Genomic DNA, 25,684 nt, shown 5'->3' with positions numbered 1-25,684 from the left:
ATGAAAAGCTTTATATGTCAGACACAATGCAGGCAACACTTAGCACAACGTTTCTTTGCATAATACAAAGCAGAATGCTGTCTTTAATGAATATTTTAGCACTGATTAAGATAAACAAGGCTGTGTTCTGAAGGACACTCTCAGTTAAAAATGGCCCTTTGCAGTAAAACTGCACCAGAATTACCATATGTGAAACATTTTTTTTAAAAAAAAATACAGGAGGTAAAATATTCAAAAGTGCCTCACGGCCAGATTTGTAAAGGTATTTAGACACCTAACTCCTCCTGATTTCAATGAGTGAGGTACCTAAATCCCTTTTAAAAATCTGACTAAGTGGTTTAGGAGCTTATTTCCCATTGACTTTCAATAATGTAAACTCTTGTGGGCAGGGCCTGCCTTTTTGTTCTGAGTTTGTACAGCACCTAGCACAATGGGGGTCCATGGCTTGGGCTCCTAGTTACTACTGCAATACAATATGTGCCTAAGCTACTTTGAAAATGGGACAATCACTTTGGCGTTTTTTAACATTTTATCTTAGTTAAAGTTGTTGAGAAATATCCATACACACACACATATCATATCAGAAAATACTTGTCAGTCTACAGTGTGCTAACACTGAGCTAACTTTGCAGGTCAGGCTTTTTGATTACTCTTACTAGATAATTTTCAGATAATTTCATGAGTTAGCTTCACCACAGTGAAAACTAAATACCATCGAGAAGTGAGTGAAATATCTATTACTATATAAGAAAGAGCCATTTCCCATCTCTTTCTGCAAAATAGCTCAGTCCTCTCCAGAACTAGGTGCTGGTTCCCACTGGAGTGCCTGGCTGACAGAAGCTTGCTCTTGCTGGGGTACTTACTCCTGTCTAGGTGTTAAAGTGTGCTAGAAATGCACACCAAATAATCAAACCAGAATTGCTCCAGACACAGAAGCCTCATGCTATTCAACTACTATTGGCAGGGCAAAATATTTGTGGTACCCAGGCGTATGATCTCGTACCTTTCAACCTGCCAAGGCCCAAATATGGGACACAGTGTGGGGCCAAGAACCAAAGTCAGGAACACAGAAAGCTATTCATGCAGGAAACTCACAGTGCCAGAAAAACGTTTCCTCCAGTGAAAATAACTCTTCCTATAACCTCACCAACAGGATTCTTTCTGTGAAACAGGAACCTTTGGGACTAAATGAAATGAAATTGAGAGGTCTGCCGACAGTGGGGACTGGAGGATTTACAGCTGTGAATGCTCTGTCCTACCACTGTGGAGCTTAAAAGCTGAACATATAGAGAAGGGCTCCTTTAAGAGGTGCGCTGATCCATACATAGATCTTCTTTCCCTGTATGAGGCTGCACCCCATACACCTACTCTGCCTTGTGCACTAACTAAAGTCAGACCCTTTCAGAGGCTGCAGCTTGCAAACCTGTGGTGGAATCCTCAGAAATGCAGGCTCGCCATGTTGGACTTGTGCCAAGATTTATTTGACACCTGGTAGGGATGGAGTTGCTGGAGAAGTGGCCATTCAGGACAGCTGAAATGTTAAATGCCTTTACCTCATTTATCCCATGCATTGCGCCTTGGGGAGTTTACACACAGTCTGGCTTGTAAATGGAGAGACTGGTTTTCTCCCAGATTTGACCTGTTGTCGCTGAGGCACTTTGTCCAGCAGAGCTTGGGGCTCCTTCTCCCGGCTTGTCTCCTAGCTGCCAGCCCAATGTGGGGCCGGTCCAACACGTCTGAGGGGATTCCTTCATAGCTCCACTCCCCACAGGCACTTTCTGTAAATCTGAGGACAAATAAACAAAGACACCTTGAGTAGTTGTCTCTGGGTGAGTCCAGTGCCAGCTCCGTGTACAGCAGTCTGTGTACTGACGGAGCCAAGTGAATTCAATATCTACCGTGGGAAAGAAGAGAAGAGACAGGAAAGAAGCTCAGTGGGTTATTTCAACTAGGCATTTCTCCTGCCTTTGACTTTTCCCCAAACTTCTAGCAGAAAGAGGTAAACTTTCCCATGGGTCAGTCCTCCAGAGAAGCGCTCATGTGCTCTGCTAGAGGTTGTTAGAGGTTTGTCAGCCCCTCTCATACAGCATTTTCCTTCTTCCTGGAACCACCAAGACTTACCATTCTTTGAAACAGCTTCAGAGCAAACTTTGCAGGGTTACTGACTGTTAAAAATGTTGAAGAGCTTCTCTTCTGTGGCAGGGACATTGATGTCTGCAGGCGGCCTGATAAGTGGAAGGTTTCCATAGCTGCTGGCCTGGTTAACCTAAAGGGGAATATACAGCAAGTCATTCAGCTTGTCTAGCAAATAACATCCTAATGTGTAACCCATTCTTCCATATTCCTATGAGTTTATTCTGCACATTGCATGCACATAAGCATATGTTGATTTCTTACCAGTGTACAGCAGTGCTTGATCCCAGAGCAGAAATTTGGGCTCTGTTCTAAAGTTCTTCCATAAGATTTATGAAACAAGTCAGTTATCTGGAGTCACATGCCGACATTTTCAACAAACCAGGTGCTACATACAGGACATCACTGGCATCATTTCAGCATCCATCAAAAACTTGACTTCAAGAAACAAAGCCAAAGTGCCACCAGATGACTCTAACCTCAACACAGAGGAGATGCCAAAAACCCAGATCCAGGCACCCACTCAGCTCTGACACAGGAGCGGCAGAAGCTCCAGAAAAGTGTGGGGGGGCCACCAGCATCTGAACTGCCTCCCTGCGCAGCCCCTTCTTCCTAATGTCCCACCCCTGCACCATCTCTTCTCCTCGAGGCTCCGCTCTGCCTCTTCCCCCACACCCTGCCCCTGCCCTCTGCTCGCTTCTCTCCAACCTCCCCCCCCATTGGCATTCCTCGCCCTTATGGCCTGTAAAAAGTGATGGGGCATGATCCCCTGATTTCCCCCTCTCCCCTTTCTGGTGCCCCTGCTCTGACCACACCTCCCTAAGAGTCTGTGCACATAACTAAGTGATCAGATTTTCAGAACAGATAGATGCTTAAAATGACCTTAGAAAATTCCTGACCAAAAGCTATATATGCATAACTACATCTGCTTATCTACCCATTTAGGCACAATGTGCTTTGAAAATCCACTGACTGGGTTTACTTCACCTTTGATCTCTCCTCCCTTGGTTAGTCAGCACTTTGAGGAAGAGTTGAGCAATGAATTCATGAGTAGATGACTGACCACTTCATAATCCTATGAAGCACTGAAATGACTACACAATGAGAGTGGGATCAGCTGTCTGCTTTAACCCTCCTCATACTTCCTGGCATGACAATTAAGCTAAACTGAGGTAGGCCCTATCACTGAATAACAATTACCTCTTCCTCATGTGCATCTGATCCACTAATTATCTGCAAAAATACACAACAGTATTTTTACTGCCTGAATTCTTTGCTCACTGCTAAATGGCAAATTTTGTTTGTGCTTAACAGCAGGATGTAGAAAATTACTTGGACAGCTTTAATTAATCTTGAGAATGACAGCTGAAGATGAACTATAGATGGCTTCGGTGAGTGAAGTCCATGTCAGTATTTTTTTGGCCTTAAGGACATGTTATTCTGAGTGACTATAAAGTTTTGTTTATGAGATTTCATGTGTTCTTCTTCCCAATCAGGTAAGGCTCATTGGCTGTAATGTCTATCATTTTATACAACTCTTTATCTCCTTTCCACTAGATTTAAGCACATTCTTTACCAAGTGTGCATAATCACTGTTCTACTGCACTTTGGAGAGGAAAAGGGAAGTAAATGCACTAAGAACCATAACAGCAAAATGTGTGAAATATGTTGCTAAGTGTTTCTTAGCAAAAGAACTTGTGTACGACATATAAACAATTATAACATCAATATGGGTGTGATTTACAAGATAACTAATCATAAATAAGTCTTCATAATTTGAAGATATGAGAGATTTTGAATCTCTAGCATTGCGCTCCAAGCCCTGATACAGAGAGAGTCTTAAAACAATAATGGGAGGTAGTGGCAGGAGTAGAAAACAAAAGGCATTGGCTCCAATTCATGCATTAAACCTTGATATTGAATTAAACCAAGATATTGAAGTCATTGGACTGACAGGTGTAAAATGGGTGTAACAGAGTGGAGACTCGAGACCTTAATGAGGATGTTTTGCTCTTTCTTTAAAATGTATTGTAATGAGTCACTTATGTGAAAGGAAAGACCAGTGACATTGCCAGGGTGGTGCAGAGACTCTTTTATTGGCTCAAAAAAAGACCTCACACAGTTTCCAGTCTGGGAAGAGAAGTTAAAACCTCAAGAGTTAGTTCAGTAATGCAGAAGTCAGACGCTCACAGAGGCATGTAGTGCTTTGCATAGATGCTGGAACTAGGGGTGCTGGGGATGCAGCAGCACCCCCTTGTTTGAAGTGGTTTCCATCTTTTACAGGATTTACAATTGTGTTTAATGGCTTTCAGCACCCCCACTATAAAAATTGTTCCAGCACCTATGGTGCTCTGGACACATCTGAGTAGCTTTGGAGCACCCATGGCTTTGAAGCCACAGCATTAAGTGCTCTTAGCGGTGGTGAATACATCCACTGTGCTGCTGCTGGCTTCGGAAAAGACTAATTGCCACTGGAACCTGAGAATGGGCCCTACGACAGGTTCAGCTGTTGTTGAAGTGCGAGGCCCTGCTGCAGACCCCTATGTTGGAGGAGCTGCTCCAAGGGAGAGAGGTTATTGATGCTAGACAGAGGAACTGCTGTGCAGGAATGAGAATAGCTATTCCTTGGAACTAAGAACACCTGCTGCTCTTATGCGACTTTTGTGTTATTGCTATCAAAGGATATTTCATCTTGTTTTTGCTTATTGTCCCACAGCCAATTGTGCTCAGTTATTGTTTTTAGGTCTCTATATTACTGTGTGGTGTTATCTATTTCACTGATCTCCTCAGTCACCATAAGACCTTTAGTTCCTTTCCTGGCACTTCCTCCATTCCTAGCTCTGCACCTGTGAGGCAGTATGTTTAACCCTCTGAGCAGGTTTGCAAGCTTTTTCCAAGCTGTCCTTCATAGACTGAGTTTGCCAGACTTTGGGTTTCCTTCCATGTGGTCTTTACTGCCTTAATTTTGGTGGTGCCAACAGAAGTGAAAGCAAGAGCCGGTATGCCATGCCAGACTGGACCAGCTTCCCCAGGCTGGCGATTTAAAGGGCCTGGGGCTCCCTGAAGTGGCCCGAGCCTGGCTGCTGGAGCCCCAGGGTAGCAGCAGCAGGCCTCTGGTGGTGATTTAAAGGGGCAGAGTTCCAGCCTCTGCGGGGAGCCCGAGCCCTTTAAAGCACCGCCCGAGCCCTGTTGCCGGAGCCCCGGGGTAGCAGTGACAGGGCTCTGGCGGTGACTTAAAGGGCCCGGGATCCAGAAGCTGCTACTGCAGCGGAGCCCCAGGCCCTTTAAATCTCTGCCTGAGCCCCACGGTAGAGGTGGCAGCCGGGAGCCCCTGGGACTCCGTCGGCGATTTAAAGGGCCCGGAGCTCTGCTGCGGAAGCAGCAGCCAGAGCCCTGGGCCCTTTAAATTGTCCCTGAGCCCCGGGGCTCCCAGTTGCCTCTGCAGCTGGTAACTCTGGGGATGATTTAAAGGGCCCAGGGCCCCAAGCCACTGCTACCGTAACCAGAGCCACAGGGCCTTTAAATCTTGATTTAAAGGACCAGGGTATTTAAAGGCCCCGCCTCTTCCAGTTGAGGCCATGCCCTCTGCTAAGAACTCTGGCATACCGGTAAGTCTTTTAAGTTACTTTCACCCCTGTATATCCCCACCTCCAAAAAAACCCACTATCCACTTCCTGTGGATCTCGTGGTACTCTGAATATGGTGCTGTCTACTGCACTTTCATTGAAGAATAAGGGCCAAATCCCACCCTCATTTATCTCCATAGATCCCTATTGGCTTCAGTGGGGTTGTAGGGTGCAGATAAGTGCAGCATTCAGACCAGTGGTCCCCAAACTGTGGGGCATGCCCCCTTATGGGAGCATATAGGAATGTTTGGGGGGGCACACAGTGGGACCTGGGCCAGCCCCCATGCGGAGAGGGTGCCACTTCCCCCCCCTGCCCAGCTCTGATCCCAGCTGCAGCTCCACTCCACCCCCTGCTTCACCCCCAACCCAGTTCTGTCTTTATTCCCTCTCTGCCCCAGGCCAGCTCCATCTCCAATCCCAACTCCTCCCCCAGCTTCACCTTCAGCCGAAGCTCCTCTGCTGTGCCAACTGTGCAGTAATGGGGGTGGAGGAGGTGCAGACTGATTCCATTACTGGTGAGGGGGGGTGCAACAGGAAAAGTTTGGGTACCAATCTTGAGGCATGAGCGGCCCATTTGAGAATATATGAGAGATGTAGTGTGTCATTGAGACATGGCTACAAATATAACACTAGGATATAATCATCAGGGCAAATCCCTAAAATCACCCTCCACTGGATGACCTGATAAGTTTTTTGTCTGTACTCTGTGTTTTAGATTTTAAGCTGACAGAGGTAGGGACTGCATTATTATTTGTAATGTGCACTGCTCAGCAGACTGTTGATGCTAAAATAATTAACATTAATAATGAAAATAGATGTTTCGAGTATATTTCTTGTGAGTGGCCTCTGTCCTACAGGTTTCAGAGTAGCAGCCGTGTTAGTCTATATTCGCAAAAAGAAAAAGAGTACTTGTGGCACCTTAGAGACTAACAAATTTATTTGAGCATAAGCTTTCGTGAGCTACAGCTCACTTCATCGGATGCATTTGTCCTACAGGTTATTCTTTTCCATGCATTGTCAGCTCCAGTTTAGATGATCACTGGGCTACAGTCTCTTTCTTCCAGCTCTCACTGTGTAAGAATAAGATAAGACTCAGCTAAAGAAGGTTGCAGCAGCAAGAATTTAATATAAACAGAATTCATTTCTTCCTTTGACTTTCTGTTGTCCCTTCCAAGCAAAAAAGCATGGAAGTGGGACTGTAAGCTGGCTCTCCTCCTCACTGTAATGTATGTCAATATTGGGCAAGCCAGATTTGGGTTATTTCACAAGGTGGTATCAAATTACTGAGGAGCTGCTGCTGTAGCCCACCAAGTGCCAGATATGGGGAAGAGAAAGAGGCTCAAGGTTCTTGGGCAAAGGTTTTTTTGTGCTGAGCTTTTCAAAGCATGTGTCTTACTTTTTTATTTAAGGTTACGGTCATTTTTTTTGTAAGTATGTTTCTTGCAGTCAAATTATTCTGGTCACCAATAGTCAGTTTTCCCTTCTGTGGTTCATTTATAGTGAAGTTAATGAACCATCTGCACAGCATTTCTCTGCTTTCATAAACTAGTACAGTACATTGTCATTAGTGAACTGTTCACTCAGCTTTTTTTAAGCTCTGCCTGAACATCCTTGTAAGCAAAAAAGTGCGGTTGGACGTCCTCTGAAATCTTTATGCCTTCTAATAAGGAATGTATCATCGGACTTTATTGGCTCTGTGCATGTCATCAGAAATGGCATCTATTGTCATATGAAAATTCATTTTGTGGCTGAAACTTTTTATGTTGTATGAATCCTTGTGTAACCACAGTAATTGTTCCTAGGTGGGCACAAGAGAAAGTGGAGAAATTTTGCAAATGTTCTAAGCTGGGATTTAACCAAACATAGGAGAACTTTTTCAAAAGCCATGATGGTTAAGAAAAAAATGTTTCATAAATACCTGCTTATGCTAATTAGTCTCCCATGGGTGCTTAGATGATCGTATTTTATTTAATCTTGTACATATTACTTACCCCTGCACATCTGTGTGCTTATTCCCTTTTGTTCTTTGCACCATCTTAGATCACAACAAACATTTTCTAAAGTGAAACTTAATACTAAAAAATTGTGCTACAAATTGTAATTACCAGAAAAGCTGACACATTTTATGACATGAACTAGTCTCTGAACAAACATGTCAGTGGTGATGCTGTTGCTAACTGGGCCAGATTCTGCTTTCAGAGGCATGTATTTGACTCCCACCGTCATCTAAGGATACTATTTAGCACTTATAATATCTAAAGTGAGAAAAATTCTCCAGCTATGTTCCTACCATTTGTGTAACAACAGCAAACTACTGTTATTGCCAGAAGAATTACAGTGGAGTATAAGCACCTGTAGATAAAGTAGGGACACAACGTTTTGAAAGGCAACAATTGCTAGGAGTCTGGAATTTATTTTCTTACCAACCTAAATGCAAAGGGCACACACATTTGTAGGTTTTCAATTCACAGGCTGAGATTTTTCCAAGCTGACTAATGGATTTGGATGCCCAGCTACCATTAAAGTTTAGTGTAGCTGCACATCCAAATTCCATTGGCAGCTTTGGAAAACTCTGCCAGAGATTTTAAGGCTAGAAGGGAACCATTATGATCATCTAGCTTGACCTTCTGATGCACAAATGATGCAGGGGTGCAAAGTACCAATTAGCCAAGCTTAATGAAAGGAGCATGTGAAGCCTGTGTCTAGTCAAGGACAACTTTGAATGTTCCGGGCATATTTCTTGCATCTTTGTCTCATAGATTCTTGATTCTTTTACTTAGGATGGGCTGAGGTGGTGGCCTTTGGTGTCTTTCCTTATTCATACAACAAATCACTTTTTAGTCATCTGAAGTAACAATGCCCTCCTTTATGCTTTTCTGACCTTTCCACGCACATTGCTGTCACTCTCCAGGAAATATGGAAGGAATGTGAAATTGCTAAACCTGAATTATGATAAAATATACCACGTGTGGCATTTCAAACCTGTCCTTCACTTTTGTGTGGATGTTTGCAACTTGTAGGCATGCTGGATCAAGCAGGGGCTATTATCTGCTGCAAAGGTCGGGGCAGGATTAGTGATGTTTTACAGAGAACCAAAACAACATTCCAGCAGTGGTATATGCCTTGTAGATTTCCTTGAGATGAGGTACTTCTCCCCCACGCCCGCCATTTTCCTCTGTTCTTAAGATGCCAATCAGGACTATTTCACAAAGACTGGAAGCATTCAAAGTACAAGATATTAAAAGAACAGTTTTCAATTTCAGTTAACCTTTACAACAATAACACTAATTTGCAGTCCATTCATAGTGAATGCAAAAGCCTGTTTCCTGCTCTGAATTTCATTCTGCATCAATTAAGGTTCTGAAGTCAGTCTAATAATGATGTATGGTTAACACAGGGTCTGAGAGCTAAGAGGAATGGAAGGAGAATGGATAATTACAACATTGCCATTCTTTGAACTATGTGTAAGGCTTTCTCTGTTCCTAAGTTTTTCCAAGGGTATAGATCTCTACTATAGAAATATGTTTCAATGTTAAAGCTGGCGAAACCCAGGTTAGGAAATTCTTAGTGATTGTCAAAAATAAATAAAAATGGTTCAGCTGGTTTTGAATGGAGTGTGGTAAAGTAAAAAGAAAATTTACCATTCTAACCAGTTTCCATCCCTCCAATACTTGGACAGCTTAAAAAATGCCTTTTTTTACAGTGATGATTTCCAAACCTTTTATTGTGTTTATTCACATTAATACACTCAAATAGTACATGGACACAGAACAGTCTTGTGCAATGGTTGCTAAATTCTCTGGCTTTTTATTGTAGCCATAAAATCTTGCCACAAGACATTAGTTGGCCACAGTACCTAACTAGAGATGAGCCATTCCTTGGCCAGCTGATGGGCTATAAATGCAATGGCCCCATTCAGGCAGTACAGAGATTCCCCTTCTTCTGTCCCCCTCCCCCCCCCAGCATGAGAACACATGGGGACATTGGGCCTGATTCACCCCTCGCTGACAGCAGTTGTGCAATGGTGTCTCTCCATTCAGTGGAATGTCTGATTTACACCACAGAAAATGAGAAGAGAATCAGCCTTCTTGTGCCTGAGGCTACACCTTTGGAATGGTTCTGGGTGCATTTACACACAAGAGCAGCTTTGATAACTGGTGTGGCAGGGTGGGCTAGATCAGGGGCACAGCCCACACCTTGCCCCTCTCCCTGTGCTGGCACCAACATTGTAGCCAATAGCAGACTCAGAGTCCCTGCTCTCCCTGGGATTGCACACAGTGTTGTGCAGGTATGATGGTCGCCATCTTGACCAGCACGTGGGGGGGATTAAATTGGGGACCTTCAGTGTTAAGACCACAAGCTTCCTCAGCAGACAACTGTAACAGACGCACATCCTCTGTGATCCAGGCAAGTCCTACCCCCCGGACTGGGGCTGACACAGAGATCTGTGGGGAGGTGAGAAGGTGTCTTGCACCCTCCTTCTCCCTTTGGCACCCTCATTCATAGCCAAACTGGATCTGCATACTTGACACCCTTCACCCATAATTTGGCCCTTTCATAAAACCTCTCCGAGAAATGATTTACAAGTCAGGATGGGTTGGATAGGCCACACCTGAGTGGCACTGCAACCCCATGTGCCAGATCACATGCCCAGAGCAGGGGCCAGGCCCAGCCCCATGGAATAGAAGTCTCCAGAGCTCCTGGGTGAGTTTTTCCATTTTATATGTTGTTTTGTCTCATATTAGTGAAAAATGTGGGGCTCTACAATTGATGTCCTTACCCTCAGTGGCTGCTTCCAGGATGTGCCCCCAGGTACAACTCAACCAAAGGAGATAGGGAGAGATAAGGAGGAGGCAGGGTCATTGCTCTTCCACACCTGCCTACAGAGCTAGCTGGACATAATGAATGGCAGGAACGAAGAGGAACAGGCTGCAACAATGAATGCTGTAAAGTCCTCACTCCCCTTGTGCACCAGGGAGATATGGTATGGCATCATGTCATTTATGTAGGACTTTTGCAAAATACAACAGTATAACCTTTACATTTAGTAACAGGTGTAGCGGAGAATAGTGATAGATGCAGCATGATACTCTAGCTCTGCTAGCTTTCCACAATGGTGAATTGTATCCTGCAGCAGATAAACATTTAACAGCTGCATTAATCAGTGTTCCTGTAAATCAGAGGTGTAAAAGCACAAGGAGGTGGGAAAAGGCAATGATCTGCTGACCCCTTTAGATGCAGAACAGAAGTAAGGACATATATGGTTAACAAGCAGCCTTGTTAGAAATAGCTAGAAAACATGGGGCTTGTGTGTGTAAATTAAAGACTAGGGAAATAATGGGGAGAAACTGGAAGAAAATCAATTGTAGAAAAAGAAATAGGGGGGGGGATTTAATGGCAATGATGCTACATCAGTCAGTTATATTTAAAAAGCCGAGTGAATCTCAGAATGTCAGCCAACATCCCACCATAATAACAAACAAATTCAGGGGCAAAGGGAAGTTTGTGTTGCTAAGGTGACAAACAACAATTAGTTTCCTGTCACAACTTGCTTAGATTTTATAAACAGACCCTTTGTGGAGGGCAGAGCGGAAAATGGTCAGCATATTTTCCTGGAGTGCACCATGCAAAGGAAAAGGATAATCAGCCAAGGAAAAGAAACATTTAGTAGTCATTTCCAATGACTGCTAACCCTCACCTGCAAATGCCTCATTTGCCCCACCTGTAAAGCAATGCATTACTTGTACTGGCTGCAATACAATTTCGATGTGGTGTAAGGCAATCAAGCATACTGTAACTGACCATCTGATACAACAAGATTTTCATATACTGAGTAGCATCCCAAGTCTGGCACAAGTTCAGGAGAAATTGCTATAGGCACTTCAGCCACTAGGTGCCCTAGGCTATGGTCCCTGATGGGGTCCCAGTAAGCACTCACACACACAGTTGCTCCTAGCGCCACCCTTAGGGTGCAGTCTAGCAGAACAGAACAAAGGTAACTATGGCCTTTCAGCTCCTCTGGCTAGGTCCTGGCCTGTCCCTTCTTGTCTCTCTGTCTATAGAGGACAATTAAGTAAATAACTGATAAATCCCACTGGCCAAGTATTCTCATTGGGCCTTCTGCATGGCCTGTCTGTCATCCAGCTGCAGTGGCTCAAAGGCTGTTCCCCAAACCTGCTGGTCCCCAAACCTGAAGCATCAACAGCTTGTGCAGCTCCCCCTCTTTTTCTGTCCCCAGAGCTCAAGCTATCTGCTGTTGCTGGATCCACGCGAGTGAGCACTCATCTCCCTAGCCTATGGCCCTCCAAGTCCCTCTTGGGGGAGAGGAGAAAAGCATGCTACCATGGCACAGAATAGATGCAAATGATAATCCCTAGAGGTCAGGAAGCCTGGGAGATGGGAGAAGCAGAACTGCACTGACTTTTTCTAGTTCAATCACTGCTACTGTATTGTTTGATCCTATAGGCCTTTTATGTCAGACCGGGAGGAAACAATGAAAGTAACATCTCTGAAACTGGAAATGCCCTCACATCATGAGCACTTACACACAGTGACTTCTCTTTTGATGAGGAAAAAATTCAAAGGTATTGCTGGGATATGCAGTTTTGGGTCCACTGTACATTCAAAGGGCTTTGCTGAGGCTTAGAACTATAGATGGTGCTAAGCCCCTGACCGGGGGGCTGCTGTGGAGACTGCAGGTTCGGGGCAGGAACGGGCTGGAAATTGCTTCCTCCCCTTCCTGCCACTCCAGAGCTTAGCTGAGGGGTGGAGAGGCTTCCCCTTGTCAGTGCTGTGTGGGGCTTTGGCACATGCAGGGCTCGGCTCCTCCTGGCCAGAAGGTCTTGGGCTTTCCCGGGATGCCGGCCCAGCCAGAGGCAGTGGGGGAAGGAGCCTGCCAGCCAGGCTGTTGATGAGCTGAGAGCTCCGACTAGGGGCTGGTTCTCCACACAGTGGAGAGCTGGGAGCGGGATACGCCCTGCCTGGGGGGGATGTGGAGGAGCAGCGGAGCTGAGGAGGCAAAGGGGCAAAGCAGGGAGAGGACTGGGAGAGGGGGAGCACGTAAATGGATGATGGATGGGCAGCAGAGGTGACAGGTAACTGGCTGCTGCCTGGAGCCTGCCCACACTCATTAGCCATTGCCAGCCAGAAACGGGACAGGGAGTGGGGCTCTGGTGGCCGAGAGCCAGCATGCGGGGGGGCTGTGCTGACGAACCAGCAGGGAAAGCGTCTAGCCCCGTGCGCTGCATCTTCACCTGCCACCAGCCTTACACACCCATCCTTACCGTCGGCCACTGAACCCCCCACTCACCGCTGGTGGGCAGGCGGCTGGCGAGCAGGAATCGGCCAACAGCAGGACCAGCCAGTACTGAGGGGGGAGGGACACTGAAAATTCAGGACAATTTACCCGTTTTAAAGAAGTAGGAACACGAGCAGGAGAGCTTAAATATGGGACTGTCCCTTTAAAAACAGGATGTCTGGTCACCCTAACAAACAGAAGGTGGGGGGAGGCAGAATAGCCACAGAATCAAAAGATTCGTTACAAATTATTCACCCAGAGCCAGTCTGACTGCTAAAGTGTACTACTCTGAAGATGTACTATTCTGCTATCTGACAGAACATAGTTACGACCAGTGTTCCCTCTAATTTTTCCCACACATGTGCGAATGAATTTTGTTATGTGCACCGATATGGAGGTGATGTGTGATACATCACCTCCATATTGGTGCACATAACAAAATTCATGTGGTGGGGTGGGGCCGAGGGGTTCAGAGTGTGGGGGGGGGCTCAGGGCTGGGGCACAGGGTTGGGGTCCAGGGTTGTGAGGGCTCTGACTGGGGGTGCGGGATCTGGGGTGGGGCCAGGTATTTGGGGCTCAGGACTGGGGCAGAGGGTTGGGGGGCAGGCTTTGGGGTGGGGCTGGGGATGAGGGATTTGGGGTGCAGGGCTGCTCTGAGGCTATGGCAGGGAAAGAGGACTCCACCCAGCTCTTTCTCCCCACAGTAGCATCTGGGCTGGGAGGGACGAGGCGCCCCTCCCCCATCCACGGCAGGTCCAGGCCGGATGGGTTCCCTGAGTGCTTGTGCAGCGCTTACAGGGAACTAAGTTAAGACTATTACAGATCCTGTACACGGATTATTAGGCCAAACAAGAAAATGATAATTTAACCAGCAGTTCAAGCAAACAAGCAGCCCCCTCTCCCCCAGAACAAAAAAACCTTCTTATTTATGACTAAAAACTGGGTTTTGAGTTGGGGCAATGAGAATTTCGTAACTTAACAAAATGAACAATCCCGTATTCTGAGGTGGAAAACAAAACCCACCAACTCACCTGCACAGGAGCGGGACTGCTTTTAGCCACAATACTTATGGGATTGTGAAGCTTGCTCATCGCTGAAGGTTAATAAAATAAAACAAAGAGCTGGCTGAGCAGAGTTGGTACAAAATGGCTATTGCACGGCAACCCTATGAGCTCAACCAATCAGACACATATTAGAGAGGGGCTCGTGGCACAAAGGCTTATTTCAGATACATGCCATAAGGCTAAGAAACACTATCATGCTTAGCTAGAGAAACCATGATGTTATGAAAGTGTGATCATGAGGTGATGATAAGAACGTGACTGAAAGCTGATGTGTTTTATGCTTAATTTAGAGGCGGGAAAGTCTTTGGTTTTTTGTTTGTACTATCTGCCTCCCTGGAAACCCAAGTAACAAGGCAGAAGATGCCAGGCTGCTTTTATAACCAATGTATTCAAGCTGCAGAGGAGCAAGGAGCATAAAGGCCATATAAATCAAAAAAGCAATATCGCCAGGGACTGAGAGGCATGATAACCAGGCCAGAGAATAATTCAATAGAACAGAGAAAACTCCAGATTGCTTCTCCAGTTCACAGCATTAAAGTTTAAATGCTGTGCATCTGCAAAGTGCATTATTTTGCCCAAGGATGACATTGCCATAGGCTCTGTTGAGGTGCTTAGAGTTTTGCCAAAAACTCTCCACACAAGGACAAGGGGAAATTGTGGGTTGTCTATTCTTCTTACCTTCTCCTTGGTACTGAGTACACAGTCATAATGGGAGATGCAGAGTCAAGCATTCAAAACATATCTTGCTGCTACACAGGCCAGACCATTGGCTGGTGCACACTGGCACGGTTTCTGTTGTCTTCAGTACAGCTATTGCCAATTTACTGTAGCGGAGGGTCTAGCCTGCAGTGCTCTTAAGAGGAACAGGAAACATAGCACAAATTGACAGTTGCCTGTCAGAAGCACAGAAGATAGTGTGGCTGACAGGGGGAGATAGAGTAATGTGGCCGCAGTAATCTCTCTAAGTAAAATCTAATGAGGTAAAGGAAATAACGCTTGATTTTAAAATTGTGTCCACATATTCACCATTTCCCAAACAGGCTCTTTCTTTCTCTTTTTTCTGTGGGATAAAAGGGACAGAGAGTGGAAGCTAATTTACTTTCAATCAACAGAGAGGAAAACAAGCTTGGATGTGGCGATACCAGGCTCAGCAGAACAAATTCAAACTTCTGCCTTCATAGCCGTCCCCCTGAGATGAGCATCTGAGTTCTGCTGGCGGTTTGAAAGGTTTGCTTTCCTTATCTTGTTTCAGCAGCATTTAGGTGCACCAGGCACAAAATAGCAAAGTGCATTAAAAGGCAACACAAATGTTTCCCTCTTTTAAACAAATAGATCAAACATCCAGGGTTCCACAAATACACATAAACAAGTTGCTGGCTATGTCAGGTCTCCAAGTGGGTCTGCTGGCATGTGAATCAAAAGGAAAATCGATTCTGAGGGGAAAGGGAGAGGGGTTAATTCTGTGTAGTGAAATACCATTTCATTCTTTTTATGTTTAAATTCTTGTATAGAATAATTAACTCTGGGCTGGATTCGTTGCACGGTCCCTGTTGGTAACCCGGGCAGCAGGGCCCCCGCAACAAAAAGTGTTCAGCAGATGGTTGTGGGACAAGGCAATGCACTCACAGCCTCTCCCAGGTGTGGGGCCTACAGGTGACTAACACTGCCCTGGAAGTAAAAAGCACTAGTGGGGAAGGGATGTGGGCCAGGCAAGTGCTGATTCAACACATCCTTGCTGCAGCTTCCCCTGGCAGAATTGTAGCTACCACCACTGGCCCGCCTGAAAGGAATCACTGATAATACTCACTAGGTGAAATCATGACCTTATGGACCAGTTTTGCTTTGTCTTCAATGGGACCAAGATTTCACCCAATAAGTGTCTGATCTGAAGTCAATAGGATTCCTTCCACTAACCTGAATCCAGAGACATGAGGAACTCCAATGTACTATGTCACTGACTCCATTCTAACTGACATGAGGCTGCACACTGGCTTACTCCAGGGCTGAAACTCATCCATGCTGTCAGAGATATTCAGCCAACACCACAGATTCCACAATAGTAATTCCCATTATTAAATTTTCCGGATGTATTAAAGCTCTTTCCCCTCTCTGTAACTAAGCTCACAGAATAGCTTCACTAGACCTTCCAAGGGCTTTGAGAGATAAGCTGAAATGTTTAACAGCTTTAATTTTCTATAGGTTTCTCTTTTGTAAACGATAGAATTATGGCCTGCTTAGACAGGCAACATAGAGAGGGGATAACATACTCTTCTGCGACTCAAGTGAACTGGGTTCTGGTTCCTGGCTTTGATACTGACCTGAGGCAAATCTTTGCTCCCCTTTCCCTGCCCGCTACTTGTGTACATAGATTATACATTCTTTGGAGTATCTCTTACAGTGTATTTGTTCAGAGGCTAGCACAATGGGGCCTCTAGGCACATCTGGAACAAAAATAAAACCCAATGGCCCAAATTCATCCCTGGTGGAATCCCACTGAGTCAGTGGAGAAACTAGGGCCAAAGCTGGCCTATATTGTTTAAGAAAACAAAAAGTTCCTTCTCTAGCTAACTTATTGGAGGGAAAGTCTGACACTGTCTCACATAATCTTATTTCTGTCTTCCTGTCTGGGGCATGAGAGGCACCTGGTTTCTAGTCATGGGGAAGGAGAAGGATGGATGTCTCACAAGACATGCCGCTAGAAGTCTTGAGGGAGCAGAGGGGGCACAAAAGAGCAGAACAACTAGAAAGTAACAGATGCAGTCGGACTATCTGAAGCTATTTGTGATAACAGCATGGCAATCCTGGAGCCCATCTGGGGCAATCCTGGCAATCCTGGCACCCATCTGGGGCACATATACACTCAGAGTCCAGACAGACACAAAGGAGAGTTTTTTTCCCCAGTTATCGGGGCAGGTGTTTTCCTTTCTGCATTGGGGATTGTCTATTCCATATTGGATATTTGACCTTTCCACTTCTCAGATCTTCTGTTCAGCTTGTGAAACTGTATTAATTGGGAAACTTACATGTGTATCCTTCTTGCAGTGTCACCGCTAGACAAGCATTTCTGCTATGGTCTAAGAGGAGGCAATAGCATAGAATTTATCCTGCATGTCCAACAAGGAAATGAAATTGACTAATCACCTGCAGGAGATTAATGGCACCCTCTTTATTACTTAAATTCAAAATCATTGCACAGGCTGTGTGCTGAAAGACAGATACGCTTGCTGCTTTAGTAGTGCAATAGCACCTCTAAAACCCAAACCATGATATTATTCTGTGGGCTGATTCAATTCCATCACACTGTAAACAGTTTCCTCCTTAGTGCTTAAAGACATCCTGCAATTGATCTGCATCATGTTTACTAGGGCCAGATTATGGCAATCCAGGGCCCTAGATGCACCACCACATAGGGCCCTCTGTGGCTCTGCCTTACAGCCCCACCCTGTGCTATGGCCTTTCCCCCACACCTGGAAGAATAATGGCACTGCAGGTCCTTTCCACCCCAGCAGCAGCAGAAGCTATCTGCTCTTAAAAACAGCAGGTATGGCAGACAGGGGCCCCTCCCCTCCACAGAGAGGCTGGGACGACAACAGGGGGATCCTGACCAGGGTTGCCAATTTTCTAATCACACAAAACCAAACACCCTTGCCCCGCCCTGTTCACTTCATCTCCCCTACCCCTGTGGCTCGCTCTCTCCCGCCCTCATTCACTCACTCATTTTCACTGGGTTGGGGAAGGGCGTTGGGATGCAGGGGGGGGGGGGTGAGGGCTCCGGCTGGGAGTGCGGGCTCCATGGTGGGGCCAGAAATGAGGAGTTCAGGGTGCAAGAGGTGGTGAGGTCTCCAGCTGGAGATGTGGGCTCTGGGGTTGGGCAAGGGATGAGGGGTTCAGGGTGCAAGAGGGGGCTCCAGGCTGGGGAAGAGGGTTGGGGTACAGGAGGAGATTTGGGGGTACAGGCTCCAGGCAGTACTTGCATCCGGCCGCTCCCTGGAAGCAGCAACATATCCCTCGGCTCCTAGGCCAATGAGAGCTGTGAGGCTGGTAGTCAGGGTGGGGGCAGCGTGTGGAGCTCCCCTGGCCATCCCTGTGCCTAGGAGCCAAGGGACATGTTGCCGCTTTCGGGGAGCCAGGTGGAGCTGAGTAGGGAACCTGCCAGCCCCGCGCCAACCAGACGTTTAATGGCCTGGTCAGTAATGCTAACCGGAGTTGCCAGGGTCCCTTTTTGACCTGGTGTTCCAGTCGAAAACTAGACACCTGGCAACCCTAGGACCCTCAGAATTTAGCCAGTGTGGGTGGGTGGGCTGGGTCAACTGCACTCTTCTCCTCCTGCCACACAGAGTCTTCTTTGGGGGCAGGGGAGTGTTTTGGAAGCCCCCCTACCACAGCAGAGGGCTTTTGAGTTAACACCCTACTGAGATGCATGAGGCAGTTCAACTACACTCAAAGCTATTGTTTCAGGCTCTCTACAGACTCAGGCAGATGTGTTTCAATCTTCTCATGTTTTCAATCTTCTCTTTACAACCTTGGGAGCTAGAATTTTCTTTTAAATGAAAGTTGAGATTCTGCCTTCATCATATGTCTCCAAAATTTAGGGGCCTAAGGCTTATAGCAGCCTCTGAAACGGTTTATGAAATACTCTAGAGAAAGCTCTCTTTTCTTCTTCTATTTGGACCAGGGCCACTAATTTCACATCGTTAGTTTAATGGTGATTGTATATCAACATAATGGAGGCAGTGTCACTTTAACAGTTAAGGTTATTGGGACTGCAACCTAATTGATACATTGTCACTTTAACTTCTTTTTCATTTGTGGTGTTTATTAGAGTGAAGGGAAACTTAAACAGAGTAATTGAAGCATTTGAATAATTAACTGAAGTAGGATTTTGGCATAAATACACCTGCTGATATTTTGTAAGGAGGGTTTCTCAGTGAAGGACCTATTTAAATGCAAACTACTCGATGTCTCAGAAGAATATTCTGTTCGGTGCAGTGACGGCATTACATATTGTAGCATATCCCCACCATACCATAATTCATCCTCAAGAAAGGAGGCCTTAGTAGAGATTTCATGGGTCAAATCCACCCCTGGGTCCAATCTCATGCTCAATCTTATATTTTAAAAATAAGATGCTAGGAACATGTGGGAACCAAAGAGCAGCAATAGAGAGATCTGCTTAGGCTATACACTATATTGGCTGATATATCCCTGAAATAGGTATAGCAGGTATAGCCCCTACTTGCCTCACTACTGACCATCTCTATTTCTTGCTTTCATCCCCATCCCCATCTACAGCAGGTGCAGAGAAAGCAGAGTGACCACAGCTTCTGAGTTCATCAAGAAAAAAGGAGGCAGATCTGAGCATTATCCATACACTGATGATACTGCACCTTATGATGTCTCACAATCACATGTAGAGGTCATGCATGCACATTGCACAGAAGTTGTGACACAATCAGAACCTACAGCTTCTTTCCTTATTTGCAATCTGAGCCGTAGAAAAATGGCTAAGCCCATCAGTAAGAGAAACATGAGAAAGCCACCTTTGATATACAAACATACAGGCCCTATCTCATGCTGTCAACCAAAATAGCAACATATACAGTAGAGATGAATAGAGGAACATTACAAAAACCTATTACAAGAGAGGATCAAAAGTTACACGTGAGCTCAAATGTTATTTAGTTTGTGTTCCTCTTTGGGGGCTGTGAAAAGAGGAAGGGAACTGAGAAGTGGAAAAAAGCAATGGCAAAAATAAGATTAATACAGAGTAGAGGAGAAAAGCAAATAGAGAGTGAAAAAAGAGAGGAAAAAAACATATGAAAAAAGTCAGTGTTGCGTATATACACAAAACACACTGTTTACTTGATATATATACACAGACACAGTAACAGCGTCTCCAAATACTGCAAAACCAGTAACTCGTCTTGTACCACTTGCTATCTGCTATTCACAAACCTTCATGGCTGTTTGCACAGATGCTTGGGAAATGGCTGTTCTTTATATAAATACCTGCATCACAGGTGCACAAAGAATGAGCAAGAGCATTCGCCATTCTGTGTTGTTTATTTTCCCGTTTTTTAAAAAAATGTCAGTCCTCCATTCATGGAGGAGCTACAATAGCATGTGACTTGGGAGATGATCAATCACATGCCACCACTCGCAAATAGTCCAAGTGAACAACTTGGAGACCTCTCACAGGTTGAAACGGGTTCAGGGAAATTATGCAGTGAAAGCTTACAAACAAAGCTATTTGTAGGATAGGTTTATGAGTGATTCACATATGGGAGGAAAAGGGCTAAATTCATAAGATGATTTATTTGCAATGAATAATTCAACAAACTCTTAATATTAAAGCACCTAGTACACTCTTGACACTGTGCTGAAAATAAGATAGATCATAGATATAGACTGGCACAAGCAGTTCTGTTTTGGTAGATTCTTCCATTCCCAATACATAACATAAGGTTCCACTTAGCTAGAAAAACACGAGTTTTTAAAAAGCTGAATCTCCTACTGGGGAGGGAAAGATGTTCAATCTATAGGGGGAAACAATGAGATCACAATAATTTTGCAAAACATTAAAAAAGAAGGTATAGGAGGTTCACAAAATCTCAGCCTGCCTGAGGTTCGTTCATTCCTAATTTACAATGAAAAAAGAACCAGGAGGATGCACTTAACCAGCATGTTCAATCAGGTTTAAAACTAAAAAAAAAAAAAAATGCTATAGAACTTTAGATTTTCAGTGCATCAACCATAATGATTTTTCCATTATACGTGTGGCAAACAGAGGGAGCAACACATACAGCCCAACATTCTTCAGAGAAGGGTCACATAGGGGACACAGATAACTGCTTACACCAAGGAACATTAAAATGACAGTGACACACACACCCTTCTGTAGTGATCACTGTTATTGGCTGCTTAAGGGATGGTTTAAGAAATTATCTGTGAACTTAATTTTTAATTAAGCCAGGAGCCCTAAGGGCCTTTTGAGTTGAAGCATGGGGGGAAAAAATCAATTTTTGGTGAGGGGAGAGGTCTTGTAGAATCTAATAGGCTTGAGTAATGTACCAAGAAGCTTTTAAGATCAGTCACCCAGTCCAACTGAGGAAAGTCTAAAACCCAATTTCAGATCACTAAAACTCTGTAAAGTGGAACAGATAGTCACCATAGCTCAGGTCTGTGGAAAATGACCGTGTTCAGCTCTGATACTGATACTATTCAGAGAATAGATGACAGGTTTCAGAGTAGCAGCCGTGTTAGTCTGTATTCGCAAAAAAAAGGAGTACTTGTGGCACCTTAGAGACTAACAAATTTATTAGAGCATAAGCTTTCGTGAGTGAGCTGTAGCTCACAAAAGCTTATGCTCTAATAAATTTGTTAGTCTCTAAGGTGCCACAAGTACTCCTTTTCTTTTAGATAATAGATGGTCCACTCTAATGTGGAGAACTTTACAGGGAAACACTTACATTCTGCTCCTACGAACTTCAAAGGGAGCTATCCCCACGTGAGCTGACAGTTGCAGGAATTCCAACTGATTGTGGTCAAGCTAGTTCAATTTGGCTAGGAAGCTGTGAATGAATAAATAAATGTTAACCATCAAAATGTACTAAAGGGGGAAGAGGGGGAGAAGCAACTTCAAACTAAAGGGCAAAATTCTCTGCACTGATGTACACTGCAGATCTGTCTTGCACATCAGGATCATAGTGAATATGGATAGAAAAGACATACTGCATCACTGATTCCATCTTCCTCACATATGGAAATTCCAGTAGACTCCATTCTAATCCATCAGCTGGTCTTTTGAGTTCTCTGTTGATTTCTGCTGGTTAATGTTTGGTTTTAACTGGACCAATTGCTTCATGAACCAGTAACCCCAGAAACCCATAGACCATTACTTTGCTTAAAAATCTAGTTGGCCAACAGAGCAATAAAGATCTATTGATTTTTCTGGCTCCTGAGGCTACTGATCCTCCAGCAGATACCAACAAAGACTAATAGAAATCAACAAAGCAGATGAAGAATTCCACTGGAATCTACTGGACTTCCCATAAGATATGACTGTTCATTACCATTGCTGCTACTGCATTTTGGGGATTGTGGGAATTTCTTGCAAAATTGACTCAAAATGAAAAAGCCACAAACCAGTAGATCTTCAGTATTATCCTGATGAAATCACAGGTTACTCGTATGTTTTTTAAAAAGGCTAATAAATAAAAGGAGAAATCACAGAATCATAGACATGTAGGGCTGGAAGGGACCTCAAGAGGTCCTCTAGTTCAGGGAGCTGAACTAGATCCCTGAGGCAGGACCAAATATATCTAGACCATACCTGACAGGTGTTTGTCCAACCTGGTCTTAAACCTCTAGTGATGGGGATTCCACAACCTCCCTTGGAAGCCTGTTCCAGTGCTTAACTATTTTTATAGTTCGACAGCTGTTCCTAATATCTCACCTAAATCTCTCTTGCTGCAGATGAAGCCCATTACTTTTTGTCCTACTTGCCGTAGTCACGGAGAGCAACTGATCACCATCCCCTTTAGAACAGCCCTTAACATATCTGAAGACTTATCAGGTCTTCCCCTCAGTTTTCTTTTTCTCAAGATTGAACATGCCCAGTGTTTGTTTAACTTTCCTCATAGGTCTGGATTTCTAAACCTGTTATGATTTTTCTAACTCTTCTCTGGACTCCCTCCCATTTGTCCACATCTTTCCTGTAATGTGGCACCTGGAATTGGACACAATACTTCAGCTGAGGCCTCACCAGTGCTGATTAGAGTGGGACAATTATCTCCTGTGGTCTCTTTCCCCACTAAGTAAAGGGCTTATATTTTCCTTCATCTTTCTCTTGCTCCTAATGGATTTATAGAACTTCCTCCACTTTCTGAACCAAAACGTTGTCCCCAGTATATTCCAAGAACTTACTGTATATTTTGTGTTTTGCCTTATAATTACCCAGGTATCTGTTGGAAAATATTACTACCAGATCCAGTGGTTTGGATATTTCTGTTGTTTGCTTTAGAAATTCTTCATCCACCTCATGATTTGGTGGTATATATTAGGTTCCTACCATGACATCATCCTTGTTTTTTCCCCTTTTATCTTTATCCAGAGACTTTCAACTAATCTTCCTCTTGCCTCCTTCTGGGCATCAGAACCAGTGTATATATTTCTGATGTATAATGCAACACCACCTTCCTTTCCCCCCCCCCCCCGCCTGTCCTTCCTGAACAAGCTATATTCCTCTGAGTGAGCTTTCCAATTCCTCATGTACTTTTAGATAAATATTTAAACTGCTTATTTGGTTACATGGACTATAGGACCAAAGTTGTCCTTGAAGGCATGTGATTTTACATGCATATTACCTACAAGAAAGCTGGGTGGAGGTTAAGTGTTAGAAATGGGAGATGCATGGCCTTGTATTAACAAATCTTCCTTTCTAAGAAACAATTCATTTATCAAAGCAGTGTACTTCCACCAACTGTCAAAACACTCGGTCTAATTATATGTGACGAACAATGAACTAGAACTGCAGGAAAGAACTGTAGCTATGATAAGATTGGTGGGGGATCTTTACTATACTAGTATTTAGACCACAAATCCAAATGTATTAATAATTTTTAATAATGCAAGATAGTTGAGTTTTCTATAGCCTATTAATTTTGTATTGTGATTAGCCAATTTAAATGATTTGATTTTTAAACATTTACATAAAGTACCATTCCTATCTCATTAACCTAAGTCATGAAAATGCTTTGAAGTGGGGTGTTGGTTTGTTTTGGTTACATTTTGAAGAATGATCTGAAGCCCTTCTTTTGAATGAAGATAAAGCATACACAGAAGTTGTTGAAATGCAACAGTGCTGGTGGGCTGGGATGCTCACTTTCACACTGTTATTTATTTTAAATCTATTTTGCTAAGAGATGTACTAACTTCTAGTATGAATGTTGCATAGGTACATTTCTTCTTGCTCACCATTCACTCTTGAAGCAAGATAACCTTTGGGACTCATTCTGCCAAACTTACTAAAGTTGAGTAGTACCTTACTCTGCAATGGTTTCATTGGGATGATCCGGGGAGTAAAATACTACTCAGCATGAGTAGGGGTGGGAGAATCAGGCCCACAATAAACATGCATTATGTGGGGAAATGTGCAGCTGCAGCTTAGGCTTTGTCTACACTACACAGCTTTTAGTGACATGGCCCTGTCCCTAAAAGTTGGGCAGTGTAAATGCTGTTTGACGGCACTTTTACCAACAAAATACTTCCACCCCCTATGAGTGGGGTTTGAGTTGTTGACAGGAGAGCACGCCTGCCAAGATGGGTGTTCACAAAGGCATTTGCCACGGCAATAGTTTTGTCTTTCGGGGGAGGGGCTTTTAATCACTTGTGAACAACAAAAGTTTTGTTGTTCAGCTGGCAGTGTCGACAAAGCCTTAAGCTATGAGACTTTCATCTGTCACCTTAGGTGCCTGTATTTGCAGCTGATATCAAGAAAGTTGCTAGGTTTCATTAACACATTCCACAACATGAGGATAATGGGGGGGGGGGAAATGGATGAGTTGGGGGACAATTCTATCACCAAGTGCAAGACTGTGCACTGTGGAAGAAAGAATGATGCTTTTGATATATTAGTTAAATGTAGCTTTTAGCCTCCAAATCACTGATTTTATTGGGACCACTTGCAGAGCAAGTCACCACCACTCATCCTGGAGAATGATATTAATGGATAAAAATAAAATGTTGAAAAATGAAAGAAACTACCCACTACTTCAGGATATCATAAGCAATACATGAATGTGGGGGCAAAGTGCCTGGGAGGTGCAAAGAAAGCAAATGAAATATTTAGCATATAAACAAAGGAATTAATTACCCAGGTAAGTAAATAATGCTCTTATTGCACAGAGACTCTTCTTAGGGTTCAGTATGTGCATGTAGATGTCTAAGAAAAATATCCAGCTTTAGGAAGGAGTCTGCAAGAGGGCAACTAGATAGATTTGGTTTCAGAGTAGCAGCCGTGTTAGTCTGTATTCGCAAAAAGAAAAGGAGTACGTGTGGCACCTTAGAGACTAACAAATTTATTAGAGCATAAGCTTTCGTGAGCTACAGCTCACTTCAAGTGAGCTGTAGCTCACGAAAGCTTATGCTCTAATAAATTTGTTAGTCTCTAAGGTGCCACACGTACTCCTTTTCTTTTAGATAGATTTGGATAATGGAGGTAAAGACCATTCTTGCAGCTCAGGATGACACAGAAGGCTGAGAGATCCTATTACATATACTAGTATCTAAAGGGGTTAAGTAGAGAGAGATGCTCAGATGTAGGACATTGGTTTGACACTGAACAGGAAGTATGCTGGACCAGGGAGGGTTGCCCCAGTGCGAGGGTGATCGTGCAGTGGTGCAACATTGTTGTAGAGGCTCACACGCTAGGATAGTCGTGGGAAAGAGACTATTAGAGAAAAGGGAATGTGTCAAGTCACTCCATGATAGACTGATCCTGGGCTACCTTTTTGGCCCTTTATGGCTGTTACAGGCTGCCATACATTAGAGCGGACCAGAAGTAG

General features: G+C 44.3%; 1 long non-coding RNA gene across 2 annotated transcripts; it reads left to right on the top strand.

Moving 5' to 3' along the window:
• The first annotated feature begins 3,421 nt into the window (after window positions 1-3,421).
• On the top strand, window positions 3,422-20,323 carry LOC119862758. Of its 2 annotated transcripts, none has more exons than XR_005295358.2 (4): window positions 3,422-3,524; window positions 12,225-12,343; window positions 15,233-15,347; window positions 19,413-20,323. It is a non-coding gene; the product is annotated as an uncharacterized LOC119862758 (long non-coding RNA). The 2 variants fall into 2 exon arrangements; XR_005295357.1 differs by having other exon boundaries at window positions 3,494-3,629.
• The last annotated feature ends 5,361 nt before the right edge of the window (window positions 20,324-25,684 follow it).

The sequence above is a fragment of the Dermochelys coriacea genome, chromosome 10, assembly GCF_009764565.3.
Source record: "Dermochelys coriacea isolate rDerCor1 chromosome 10, rDerCor1.pri.v4, whole genome shotgun sequence".
Taxonomy (NCBI): Eukaryota; Metazoa; Chordata; order Testudines; family Dermochelyidae; genus Dermochelys; species Dermochelys coriacea.
This window is presented reverse-complemented; position numbering and strand designations above follow the sequence as displayed.